At 47.7% G+C, this 14,123-nt stretch overlaps 1 protein-coding gene and 1 pseudogene across 2 annotated transcripts in view; one reads left to right on the forward strand and one right to left on the reverse strand.

The window, feature by feature from the left end:
* LOC119460983 (uncharacterized) overlaps positions 1-14,123 on the forward strand; it is a 108,685-nt gene that overhangs the window by 49,297 nt on the left and 45,265 nt on the right. For both annotated transcript variants that reach the window (XM_037722148.2, XM_049673262.1), the window contains exon 2: positions 5,556-5,680. The gene's annotated coding sequence lies outside the window, so the exon portion shown is untranslated. The remainder of the gene's footprint in view (positions 1-5,555; positions 5,681-14,123) is intronic.
* LOC119460980 (elongation of very long chain fatty acids protein AAEL008004-like) lies at positions 7,331-9,241 on the reverse strand (annotated as a pseudogene).

Genomic DNA, 14,123 nt, shown 5'->3' on the forward strand with positions numbered 1-14,123 from the left:
TCTCTTGACCTAGGGAATGCACCATAAAAAGGGTTAAACAAAAAGTGTCGACGCTCGCCATTTTCAGCGATGTGTTACCGCGACATGGCATTCACTAAACACTTAATGACGGGTCAGATAACTCCTGCTTCTTAAGTGCGTAGGAAATTTACGGTAGCCCTTACCTAACCTTTCTTTTGTCTTCCCTTTGTTTCTCAGTTCATGTTGTGAGAGGCAACGCAAAGGCTTGTTTTTTGTTCAGATCGCTCATGATGACGCTGTGGCTTGGATAAACGTACAAAGATAGCGAAAATTCCGAGAAAGCGCGAGCTCCGTGTTCCTATTTTCCTCGCCCCAAGCCACGACTTTATCTCATAAGAATACGTGCGTTCCGGCCACAATGCACGTACAAATATATGTCGTCTTATTTATAGACCAAGGTGCCCTCCGCCCCGCTCTCTTTCTCCTCCGGTGGCGTGTACACGCGATAACAAAATTTTCCGTATAGGTTAGGTACACGTTGCCGGCACAATTATGCGCGGACAAGCGCGCACTAAGCATGCCATAGCCAAAAAAAAGAAGAGAGAGAGAGAGAGAGAGAGAGGACCATGTTTACCGAGTGCGGCGTGTTTACGATGTCCGCAGGCCACGAACGCGATTCGCTGGTGATCGTAGTTCCGGGAAAGCCCCTCGAGCGTTTAATCCGCCATTGTTTGAGAAAGTTTGGCGCAGCGTCACGCCAGCCGCTCTCAATGAGCGTAATTAAACTGGTGTAATTGGCTACGCAACAACCAAGACACACGCGGTACTTTGCGCCGACCTTTATCTTCACGAGCAAGGTCGTTGATGAACCTATACCTGCACTTTCGGACTGCAACGAACTTCTGTGGCCCAGACGTTCGCCTGCGCGGCCTCGTAGGACTGCAGCACACGTGGGGACGAATGTGCCACATGTCAGTGGCAATGCACTCGCAGAGACACCGCCTGCGTTTATAGGGTGCCAAAGTTAAATTAGATGCGGCGCCTTTCTACAGACACTTTCCTCTTGATGGTCTATCTCTTGGCTTTGGAAGGCTGGACGTTATCACGCAGATATCTTGCGCCATTCATGGCAGGTGCGCCAGGAACCGAGCGCGTTGTTGGTCCTTGCAAAATGACTTTTTTTTTTTCTGCTCGACTCTTGCACTACGTTGAGCGTTATTTGCTAATAGCCAGCGCAGCTGTCATGTGTTACGTCGTCGTTGTTGGTGGTGGTATTGATGATAGCGACTATAATAGTTCGTTTTCTCTTCTTCGTGGTCATTACGCAATATAGTTTTGCTATGCAGTTATTTAGTATGCGCTGGTTATTAGACGGCTGCCGTATTCACGAAGATTTTCACTTGTAACATCCGTGCCTAATATTTGCTTTACGTGTACATGTGGGTTATTTATGAAAAGCGAGCGAAAAATTTGCCCGTGGCAAGTCTAGCCGTTGTGAAAGTAAATCCACTTGCTAAATGTGTATGGGTACGCCGAGAGATTCAGATAACCTCTCAAAGCTTGATGCTTACAAGGGCTTCGAACAAGCGCTTTGAAATGAAGCAACCGTACAGAAAACACACGACAGTCAGGTCGGCAGGCAAGTTATCCGAACTCTGTGTTTCTGAACAGGCGAGAATGTGAAGAATAACACCTAGACTCGGTCTCGCGAAAATTGCGCGCCCTTCTGTAAAGTCCAGCTAGAATCGACCGAATCGGAGGTCAAACTCGGAGAGCTATTTACCGCTGTGGTTCCTGATTTCCTGGAGACCTCCAACGCGAGTGTTGGACGGCGCGACTTACGTCAACCCCCCTCTCCGTTCTCCTTTTCATCTGTACCCTCTCACAGGGGGAAAGGGGTCACTCCAACCCCTTTCCCCCTGTTGAGCTCTTCTTTTCCTTTCCTCTCCCGCTTGGTCACGTATCCCCTTTTTAGCGAAGTCTGACAACGACGGCACAGGGTCCGAATAAACAGCTTTGCTGTAAAATGCGATGCGAACGGAGCCCGAGAACGTTTTTCGTGGCACGAGCAGAGAGTGACACTCTTGTTTTTTAAGCAGCGACTTCCGGTCGACCAACAACTTCCGGTTTGTGCGAAATTCAAAATAAATCATTAAAAAGTAAAAACTGTAGCATATCGATGGTTCTACTTAATGTTGATGATAGATATGACATCAGAGCATACGTTTAGTTACAAATCGAGCTAGTTAAGCGAGAGGAATGATTGGAAAATAATTAGAAATCACTAATTGCCGTACACCAAAGCTCGGTGGTTTGGCTCCACGTGCGTGGCGGTTTCCCGCCAGTTCCGTTCGGTCACTCCTCCGAGTTCGGCTTTCCGCCCGTTCCGTTCGCCATGGAAGTAGACGACAAGGACGCCGGGCCTAGTGAAGTGTAGTGTAGCTTACATCGTTTACATCAAGAATTCACCAGCATTCTCTGTGTCTTTGTCATACTTCACTTAATAACACAAAGTTAACACAAGGAAAACACAGTTAACCCAAGGAATACACCAGGGTACACAAACGCCGAGGTGCGAGTGCCACTACCAGACAGCTAAGTCAAAGATTAGGGTCGCCTCCAGTTTTCTCTTTCTTTTTTTTTTTTTTCTTAGCCGCACTGTACGCAATCATCGGAGCACCATGGCAGTTTCCGGAGCGCCTCAATTCACTCTGCAAACAAGTGAATGGCTTCGCTAGACAAACATGCACGCGCTGTTCGATAAGCACTCACGGTGCAACAGAGGCGGCGGTGTGGCAGCTTTCAAAAAATACAACGAAAACTCGACGTGACTTTGAAAGGCTTCCGCTGCCGTTATGTTTGCGCCCGACATGTTTATTGGGTAACATATTGCGGAGTGCGGGCCGTTGAAGAGCGTATGTGTCGCTCTGCAGTGGCAATCTACGTACTGGGGTGCGCAAACTCCTGTGGCACGGAGCAAATGCGATATCAAATGCAATGCAATACGTCCTTCTTGAGATGTTCTTTTTTATAAGCAGAGGTCGCAGCAGTACGCAGCAAGTTTTGCTCTGACACCTGCGACGTTTTCCCTCGACTGATGTCGCCCCCCCCCCCCTTTTTTTTTCCCCGCTGTCACTTTTTTTTCTTTTGTTGTTGCGAATGCATCATGCTTCTCCGCTCAGTCGCTTTTAATATCGCGCGAATTACACAGTAGGTTCAACGCTGTTTTCCCCGAATTTATCCTCGAATCGCACGCTCGTAAGCCAATAAATTATGTGCTGTCACTTCCGGAGAAAGCAAAAGAAGTTGTAAATGTAGTAGTAAAAATTTACAGCCTCATCAGTTCTAAATAGCTTTATTTGGCTATAGAGAAGCACCTCCGCTTGCATTGTGTACCACGTAAGAATACATGCAAATACACAGTTCATTCCATACGCCGCACAACCTCTCGTCCTAGCTTGTTGGGACTGTTTGCGTGCTTGGTCACCTCCTGACCTTCAGACCGAGCTGTTGCATGCAGACTGAACATTGTCAATGGCAGCTACTGCCTTTATTCCATTACGTTTTTATCGAAGCTCTGCGCTTCGGGCGTTGGAGGCATACGGTTTGAACATATAGTGTGAATCACTTTTCTTTACCCCGTTCTCGGTGGCTCAGTCATTGATTGATTGATTGATTGATTATTATTGATTGATTGATTGATTTATTGATTGATTGATTGATTGATTGATTGATTTAGTTCAACATCCTGAATCAACACAGGTGCTATAATAGAGGCTTTAGTGGAGGGCTCCGGATAATTTTGACCACCCTTGCTTCTTCAAGGTGCACCTAAGTTTATGTACACGGGTGCTTTATGTACTCGGGTACACGATAGTAATGTTGTCCCCGCTGCTGCGATTCGAATCCGTGACCTTGTGCACCAGCGTAGTGGCAAGACCGCGGAGCACGTTTTTCTGGTAACGTCCTTTGTACTAGATTAGCAGGAAGTCAATGGACACTTCCACACAAAGCACGCCTGCTCTAAAGACACACTTCGACAGGCCTCTTCTCATATCATCTTTCGAAACAGGTATCGACTTGCACTTGCGTAAATACGGCGTATGCGCGTGCCTCTATTGGATTTCTCCCGCTGTTGTGTGTCCCTGTAGCCTAATATAGAGGTTGGCGACTCGACAATAGGATGCGTGTTTGGGCGGCGGAGATAATAGCTCCTTTGGTCGTGCGTGGGTCGGCCGCGCCGCCAATAAGGGCGACGTGCGCTTTAGGAGCATGCAGTGCAGTGAAGCTGAGGAGGAAGGGGTAGAACGCGCTCGCCCTCTGCTCGGTCGGCATTTGACCTTCGGGTGCCAAATAACACGCAGCTGACGGAAGCGCCTGTCGGGTGCTCTGTTTACGCCCATAAAGCGTGCAACCTTTCGTGTCATTCGTTGTTGACCCATGGTCGTATCTCTTAATAGACGTGGGCGCAATACCTCCGTGTTTAGCATGTACGCGGAGCGCGCAAGGCGTGTTTCCGTTTTCTTTGTTGCATTTTTCATACACTTTGGTGGTCTTTGGTAGTGAAAGGAAGTCCGTGATTCGTGGATTAGACAGCAGACCATTTTCAGAGACAGAGATTCGTGGGCGATGGCCCCACGCGTCGCAGACTTGCAAAGCGACGCGGGTATTGTTACAGTTCATGAAGTCGACTGTATTAAGTGACCGACTTGTGAATTGTTGGACAACCGCACGTGTACATACTAAGTGTATTTTCTTTCTTTTCATCCCTTTAAACCACTTCCCCGGTGTAGGGTAGCAAACCGGACGTGATTCTGGTTGACCTCCCTGCCTTTCCTTCTTTTTCCTCCTCCTCCACTACAGAGGTCACACAAAACACACAACGACACCCTAAAGAGAGAAAACACAAAATCACACAGTTACATAAATTGAGGCGCAGAAAGTAGCACGAAATGAGGCGAAATTAAACACAGGCAGCTTACATTGAGTATGGTCAGCCTGGAGAGGGCGCTTCCTTCCACGCAGCTGAGTCGAATCGTAGAGCATCGAACCTAGGCGGGCTCGGAAAAGCGGCAGTCCTCTTACAGAAGTCGGTAGACCCAAACGGGGTGTCTTTCTCTCGGCTTACTTGTTGCCTTCACCAGACACAGTGTTGAGGCGCAACAGAATATCACGGCTGCGTTTTGCGAGGTTCGGATTCCCGGGTCAACTGCGCCAGCCTCGAACCGTACCGGGCAGCAGCAGTTAATTGTCTTGCAGATTTTAAAGGAACCGCAATTGTACGGTTTACGTGCGAACGTGGTTCAAACGTACACACGTAGGAGTCCACTAAATGCGCATGTGCATTTCATACCCCGTGCTCTGTTTGTGAAGCGTCAACATAATTATATCCTGAGAGTGAGAAAGCTTACAGCCCGATCATAAAAAAAAGAAAAGAAAGGAAAGAAAGAAAAAGAAATGAAAGAAACAAAAAACAGTAGATTCTTAATCTCCATCTTCGCGCGCCTCCGCGTGTTGTTGCTATTTATGATCAAAAGCTGGGACAAGTTTTGTTTTGAATATTTTATGACTCATTCTCGCTTTCTTTTTTGCAGACCGATCAGCAGCGTAGCGTCCGCCTAGCCTCCTGACTTGAAGGCGCAGCGTGACATTCTTCGATCGCTCGTCTTTCATCGGCGCAGGGGCATATTTCGGACAGCAAGAGAAGAAGGAGCGAACTGTGAGTGAATTGCACCTCGCTTGCCGCCATTCGCATCGTTACCGATGGCACGTTACGTGCGCGACGTGCCGTCCTTGCGCGTCGTGTTGTTTTCACTCAGGTCGGGACGTGCGGCACCGGGCAATGTAGTATCGCCGGGGTGTCCGGACAGGCCTATCAAAAAGCATCATAGAATGGTGCTGTCTGACCCGTTCCGTTGCTGGCGAGAGTGTCTGCATCCGCACGAAAGTCAATCGATGACGACGCTATTGAGGGAAAATGCAGGCCAATAAGCTCTCACATATAGAGAACTTACTGCAAATCTCGATTCATGTTCCCAGCATAACACCTGTGTGTGTGTGTGTGTGTGTGTGTGTGTGTGTGTGTGTGTGTGTGTGTGTGTGTGTGTGTGTGTGTGGTGTGTGTGTGTGTGTGTGTGTGTGTGTGGTGTGTGTGTGTGTGTGCGTGCGTGGTGCTGTGGTGGTGTGTGTGTGTGGTGTGTGTGTGTGTGTGTGTGTGTGTGTGGTGTGTGTGTGTGTGTGTGTGTGTGTGTGTGTGTGTGTGTGTGTGTGTGTGTGTGTGTGTGTGTGTGTGTGTGTGTGTGTGTGTGTGTGTGTGTGTGTGTGTGTGTGTGTGTGTGGTGACCATCCATCCACAACGCCCTCCCCCTGGTCACTTGTTTGTGTTAGACGGGTGTATTTTTTTTTTTTTTATGTGCGGCCTAGCCTCAGTATACTGACGACGTGCACGTGGCTGGAAGATTACTTTCTTCCCAGAACACGTCCTCCACTAGTCCTTTATTTTTCGTTATCTTTCCATGTCCATCAGCAGTTTTTTTTTTATTTATCTCAAATAATTATCATGACTCAACGCATTAGCCCAAATATAAAACTGACATGAAGTAGCAGGAAGCAAATGTTTCCAACTTCTCCACTTGGTGTACCAGCTACACCTACCTATAGCTCTTTTAACTCAGGCCAGAGCAGGATACGCCATTGACGGGCGATTTCCTCGCCCGTCAGCGGTCTATAGACCGCCTGCAATCGCCGCGTCAAATGAAAGGTTTTGAGTGTGCAAGTGGAGACACCTTATACATGAGTATAAGACATTCCAGGCCAAATGCCAGCCATCCGTATTGAATACGGCGGCGTAATTCGAAGACTGGGTTTGTCCGCCCCAGGCTTGTGACAAAGATATAATAAACTCATTGTGTTTTCGCATGTGAAACTACCATACTGACCCATTGTTAGCCCTACCCCCTCCCACTTAACTACCTACCCAAACAGGCCTCGGATAATTAATTGTTTAAGTATGCTATTCCGATCTGACCTGCAGCAGATTGAAAAGCCTTCGCGTGATCCATGTGATGCGCTACAAAGAAGGGATTGCCGTCACAGCTGTAATTGTTCCAGATTATCCGACGCTCCTGTTTATCTTGCTCTCTCCTGTGCATGTTACACATGTGGTATTCAACGAGCATGATCGACTGCGCTTTCACCGTCGAGGGGCGACTGAGATCAGGAAGAAAACGAGACGACAGCTGTATCGACGGGAAGTGTTGCAGAATCTCTTGCCGCTGGTCGATTATCGTACTGTGAAGTCGGCTTCCTTGCGGGGCTTTCTCGTATTTAAGTATACGTTGTCAGGGACATATAACAGACACACAATCGGTAACTATTATGATGCCTTTATTGATCATCACTTGTGACTATAAGGCCGCACAGGAACACATACTGCGGCTACAGGAACATTCAAAGACTCGGTGAAAAAGCAATGTGCGCGCTTTTTTTTTTCTTTTTTTTTTCAGAACGATAAATCAAAAGTGTAGCATCACCCGCCGCGAAGTCGTTCTCTTCCGGCTGACGCCGAACGCTAACACTCAACAAAAACTTTACAAAAAGTCCGACAGGATCTGCATACTTCGCGAAATCTAAGTGCCAGTAATACTGAAAAAATATGCAGATCACTCAATCGACACTTCTTATCAAGTTGAAATCACAACACTCTCAATTACTGTGATCTTAGAACATGTGTCTGTGGGCAACGAGTTTCCTATAGTTGGCAGCGCACGTCGAATGATCCAACATAATCATGCCCACAATGGTCAGTCACAAAACAAGGCTCGCGATGAGATCTTCCACGTTCTTGTGGATGATGTCGGTGAAGATGTTGGCCGCGCAAATGATAGAAGGCGATGAAAAAATGAGGTCAACTAGGGTAACGAAAGATGAGTCCGAGAAAAAAAAAAGTGCTTTGCTGCACCACCACTGTAACGAAATCCGACTCTCGCATGTCTTGGAATGCGCAAAACCCTATTTGTTGTAAAATGTACGCAGGCTCTCGATATTGCAGGTAGAATGGAGACGGAACAAACAGTTCCGAGCGCTTCATTTGAAACAACCATTTCTCACACCTAAATCTTTACACACAATCCTAACCCTAAAGTTTCTTTTACTGCCGTCGTAGTATTCTATGTCTCTTTTTTTTTCTTCTTCTTTGAAACATCGTACACTCAGTCGTGCTTTTTTAGCTTATCGGCGCTTACGTGGAGCTTCCTCTGCGCCCTGTAGCTCTTGATGTAGAAGTTGATAAAGAGTCCCAATCCCAGAAAGCCTTGCGGCAGGGCCAGCATCGTGAGGAACTTGGGATAACCGCAGTCGTAGAACAGCGTGATGGCCATGTGCATCATGAGCCCGACGAACTGCGCAATCTGCAGTTCGGTGAGGTAGCGCTTCCACCACAGGTACTTCTGCATCGCAGGTCCCAGGGCGGCGAGGAAGTAGTAGGAATACATGATGACGTGCACGAAGGCGTTCACACACACGCCCAAGATGGGCTGGCCGTCGCCGCCGAAGTTCATGAAGAACCAGCCGCTGAGCACGACCAGGAAGTGGTGTATCACGTGCAGGAACGTGATCTGCGCGTTTTTCTTGCGCAGCACGAAGAAACACGGTGTCCATGAAGTCGCCGATCCTCACGAAGCTGTACCACCAGCCGAGGCTGAGGATGGTCATGTCCGTCTCGCTCGGCGAGCTGTAGTTGATGCCCTGGCAGAAGAGGTTGTAGTTCCCGCCCACGTAAGTGAGCGACAGTAAGCGAACGGCGAAGTAAGCGTTGGCTATCACCGTCAGAGCGTTGTAGGTCAGTATTGCCCACTTGAGGTCGAACGGCTTGCGGTCCTTCATCCAGCGGGGGCCCGCCACCTTGGCGAAGTAGACGTACCCGATCAACAGCGGGAACGTGAATTTGGCGTCGGTGATGAAGGCCCATCCCTCGGTTCGTGGGTCCCGCTGAGACCAGAAGTAGTCGTACAGGTCGGTGAAGGGAGACGTGACGGAGCGAACGGGCGAGACCATCGTGTCCGCACTCACAACGCAAGAACACACGCCAGCGAACGGCCTCTTTCTCGATTCTAGTGGATTTTCCCTACAGCGCTGCCGATGCTTGCTGGATGCAGGCGATGTCCTTCTCGGTTCGTTCTCGAGTTGGCACCTCCCTGAATGTGAGCCGATCCTCGCGAATGCTCGCGTGCTTTGCAGCTGCGCCGAGAGCTCAGCGGACGGGCGATCACGGGGACACTTGATTCGCTCTCCCTGGTCGAAGAGGCTCGTCAACACTTATAAACCTTAGCTGCCGGTTTTTTCCGCGAGAAAAAGAAGAAAAGAAAGAAAGGAAAGAAAGAAAGAAAAGGCGAGGTGTGGGGAAGTGAAGTGATAATGGAAGGTAAAAGTGTGGGGCAGTCTGTCGAAACAACCACCTTTGTACGTTGAAATTCGTGCCTCTCAAAAGTGGGAGATGGAGAGAGGCAGTGCGGTGACATCACGGCGCCGGTACTACTTTTGAAGCTTTTCTAAATAGGCTGCACTGGCGACAACATGCGTACTCCGCAAATCGCCGCTCGCACGACCCTTGACTGCTACAGGAACAAAAAAAAAAAAAAAAGGAAAGAAAATGCGAGCCAAACAAGGCGCCGTGCGGACTACACGCGTCAGATGGAGAGAAGGGGGAGGAGGAGCGCAGGGCGAGGAGGGCTCGGGTTACACACGAATTCCACAGCGGCTACTCGCAACGTCGTGCTAATGCGTTTTCGCCACATTTATGTAAAGTCTTGTGTTTTCATCGTTGGGACACAATGTCTGAAATGGACCTGGGTTTCTCGCCTGACGCTTCTGGCATGCTTCTTCTACACAGATTAGCGTTTTGTACACAAGAAAGGAGGCCCGAATGCTTAAAAAAAGAAGAAGAAAAAAAAAAGAACCGAAACCTTTACGCTAAAATAAAGACCGGTGGGGGAAATCCTGTCACGCTACGGCATCCATCCGCGCACAGCGCATGCCATGAGGTTGTTATTTGGCTTCATAACGGCTGGGCACCATTCTCACCACCCCGGCCACACGTCTAAATTACTGAGCAGCGTAGTGCTACTGAGCTAATGGTGATATCAAAGGAGAAAAAGAAGAAGAAAAACACGGACCTAGTGTTCCCTCGTGTCAAGCGTCGGGAAAACCGGAGGCTCGGAACTGAGTGCTGCAGCCGTTTGTGCCTCGCAAAGAAATCCGCTGTCGGCGCCGACCGTCGTTTGGCGAAACACCATACTGAACCACAACCACGCAGGCCCTCCGCAGACACTAAATACTTCTTTTACTACTAAAGTTGCTCACACTTTGTCTTACATCTTTTACAAAGTTACTCGCCTCGGAATTTTGGGAATGACAGCCCACAAACAAATGTCATGAAACAAAACAGTGCGTGCCTTTTATTTAACATAAAAGGCACGCGCTGTCGGTGTTTTGTTTCATGACCGTGATTTCAGTCTGACAACATTTTGTCAGACTGAAATATTAAAAGTGCGAAACAGTAACAGAAGATCGGCCCACGCAAGAGGCCGCGTTACTATCAGAAAGAGCGCCTTCGTGCATAGCATTCACCGCCAGCGTTTCCCGGTAAACATTACGGGCACGTAAGCTACAGTTGCCGGGAAGCGTGAGAAGCAGTCAAGGACCTTTGAATGATATCGCGTTCCACTCTTAAAGGCAAAGCTTAAAGCGTCCTCCAATTTCTTTCCTTTTTCTTTCTTTTCTTTTCTTTTCTTTTTTTTTTTTTCTTTTTTTGTCCAAAGCAAAAGTGAGTGCATGTCTTAAATCAGCACTCAAAGTGTGGTTTACAAGTCACTTTCACGCGGCCTCAGTGGCGGCAGTGGTTGGCGTTTGTGGATATAGCGCCACACTATCGGCACCACCAAAAGCACGGAACGTTCATTCGCATTGATTCCTGTGTATTTTAAACGTGAAGCCACCTTTTGGTCGAACCGTTGTAGAACCTCGCCGAGTTGCAAGCCGTCGGTTTCACCGATATCGCATGCTCTCGCCGAGTATGCCCTTAGTCGCTGGAGCTTGTTTTTCATAATTGACACAGCCGGCCCATCGGTGGCCTACTTTCCTACTTACTTATCACTTATTATTACTATATTATTATTACTTACTTATCATTTAATAAGCAACGGCCAATATTGAATGTTCGTCAATGGCCCATATACTGCGCAGGCGACGCCTAAGTTTAGGTGGCTCGAAAAGTTAGACATGCCGCAACGATTCAGTATAAGTTCAGTCAAAAGCCACCTTGGCTGTGCATGTCTTTCCTTCTTTATTTTCTTTTTTTAATTGAGTATCATATTAGTCTGTAAAACAACCTTCAAGAAGTGATAATCCTAAGCCAAGGATTTTTTCCGGGCTGCAGTTCGAGCTTAAATGCTTCACGAGTTCAGACGAGCTGTTGCCGAGCTGTCCTATGCAGTTAGAATGCAAGAACGGCCGGATACGTACGAGTTAATTTACGTGCACGCTTAACAGTGTGCACCTAAATATACTCGGAATTCTCTATACGCGTTTAAAACCTAGCTGATCAAAATCAATCTAGAGCCCTCCACTACAGCGCCTCTGAAGTATATCGTGCCATTGACATGATCTTGGCATTGTTTGTTGACTTCTTATGATCTGGGGGACTGTGTATATGCCCCTTCGTGGCATGCTGTCCACTACAGTGGACAAATTTCGGCGATTTCTTGGAGCAAGTTTAGTGCTTCCGAGAAGCTGTTGTGCATAGTGTCAACTTTCACGAGTGTTAGGCGGACTTGATAAACGCCCTTTGTCAGAGGAAAGGGTCCTGGGACACTGGCCGAGACCGTCCTCAGCACAGAAGGAAAGCGTTGTTGCGCTTCTTGCTGAGAACTGGTCTCAGAGACAGACTTTAAGCACTGCTGTATTCTCAATTTTTTTTCACATCTCTTTTCTATTATCTTTCATTCCCCTTTCTTCCTTTCCCCAGCACAGGGTAGCCAGCCGGTCGGGGAACTGGCTAACCTCTTTCCGTCTATTCCTTCTTCCTTCCTTCCTTCAGTGGACAACAAACTTTTTCTATAGCTGCCCTAGTAGGTGCCACCAAACACCGTCTTTACCCAACTCGGTTTGGTGCATACAACTGCCTGCACGCGATAAAAGAACCCTTCGCAGGCAAGACCTGCAAATATTATGGCAGAGTGAAGCTTAGTTCTCTCTGTGGAATTCATTTTCTAAAATGCCCACTATAGTGGACACCATGCATGACAGGAACAAAAAAAAAAAAAAAAAAAGAACGTACGTGGGAGCGTTTTCTGCGCACTGTAGTCCTGGCTCCTCTCGCTTTCTATTGGATTGTATTTGTTATTTGCCTCATAATTTCATGCAATAACGCTTTGTGCATTATATCATCCAGCGAGCTATTGGTAAGAAACAGTTGAACGATTTACCAGCAGCTCCTGCCGTAGCCAAATGAAGGCCACCTGCCCAAGCAAGCTTTGTTGCCGCCGCGTGCGTCATCGCGACATCAGTCATTTTTCCTGTCAAAAATAATATACAGAAGAAATACCCAAAGTGTCGGTTGGCAAGTGTAAAGCGACATATAATTGCGTGAAATGCGAGGTATCACAGGTGTTGCCAGGGGGGCTTTCTCTTGTGAGCTTTCAGTCGCGGGTGCTCCTTATCGTTCTGTTTGTCGTGGCTAGCTTGTTTGCCGCTGTTGCCACCAAGTTGCTCGGAATATATTATACGTGATTTCTGTCTACATTTTCACGGAGGAGCAAGGAAAAGCTATATAAAATTTAGCTAAATGATAACAGGATACAAGGCGGTGCTACTTTCAAGCGCCTAACCTTGCCAGAAAGTTCGTTTTTGTTAACAAAGCTTATTTCGGCACGCTGTGCTCCTTCACCTCACAAACAAGTGCTTTGGAAGGTCAGAAAATGAAACTTAAACCAGCAGCCGAGCAAAACCTTCCTGGCTGTTTAGTATTCTGTCCAACAACCTGCAAGAATAAAGGAACTCAACACGATCTTTTCTTGCTTTTCGCTTCTTCTTTTCCTGCTTCTTCGATGGTCTTTCTTTCTTTCTTTCTTTCTTTCTTTCTTTCTTTCTTTCTTTCTTTATTTATTTATTTATTTATTTATTTATTTATTTATTTATTTATTTATTTATTATTATTTATTTATTTATTTATTTCTTTTTGTTTAAGGCGAGCGCATTTTTTTTTCTTCACTAGGCGTCATCAGCATCTTTCCGTTTTTATGTCACTTGGCAAGGCCAAGGCAGCCATTATAGCTGCAGCGTCAGCTGGCATTTGCTTACGTTTTGCAAAACAAAACCAGCGAACTATTATACTGCATCAACAACTGGTTTTCTCGTCCTCTTATTTATTAAACTATTTGCTCTGTGTCTCCTTGTCGCTGATTCAGTCGGACGGTAATACGAAAAACCAGAACTTGACAACGTGGATTGTAGCCACATATAGGAACATTGTCAATGGTATGGATGGATGGATGTAAAACTTTAATGAAAGTCCTGGGGTACGCGACTCAGCGCGCAGCGGGCCGCTCCCACGTTGGGACAGTCAGGCCATGCCCGACCGCCGCATCGTGGGCCCTCTGAACAGCCCATAGTTGCGCCCCGGCATCGGGGCTCTTGATAGCGAAGAGCCACTTGTCCTCATTGATTTGTTCCGTGCCTCGCAACGAGGGGCAACGCCCGAGCATATGGTCTAGGCTAGCGAAGTCATTGCAGTGCCTGCAAGAACTACTGGCAAAGTGTCGGGATAAAGCCTGTGCAATAAAGCCGGGCTGGGATGCGAGCCTGTTTGCAATAATCTGAGGGTCAATGCCTGCGCTCTATTTAACTTCTTGTGAGGAAGGGGAAAGGCTCTCCTGCCGAGATAAAAATGCTGCGTAATTTCGTTATGTGGTCGGTTGATCTCTGTTCTCCACCACTGCGGCCGGCCGGGGAGTTCTCCATGGTTGCGGAAAGCGAGACCTCGCGCCTTGGAGTGGGCCAGCTCGTTGAGGTTTGCGGGGCCTTCCATGATGGATCCCATGTGAGCGGGGAACCACGTGAGAGTGTGGGTGGCGATGCTTTTGCCGTCGAGGCTTCCTTACACACGG

The sequence above is a fragment of the Dermacentor silvarum genome, chromosome 8, assembly GCF_013339745.2.
Source record: "Dermacentor silvarum isolate Dsil-2018 chromosome 8, BIME_Dsil_1.4, whole genome shotgun sequence".
Lineage (NCBI taxonomy): Eukaryota > Metazoa > Arthropoda > Arachnida > Ixodida > Ixodidae > Dermacentor > Dermacentor silvarum.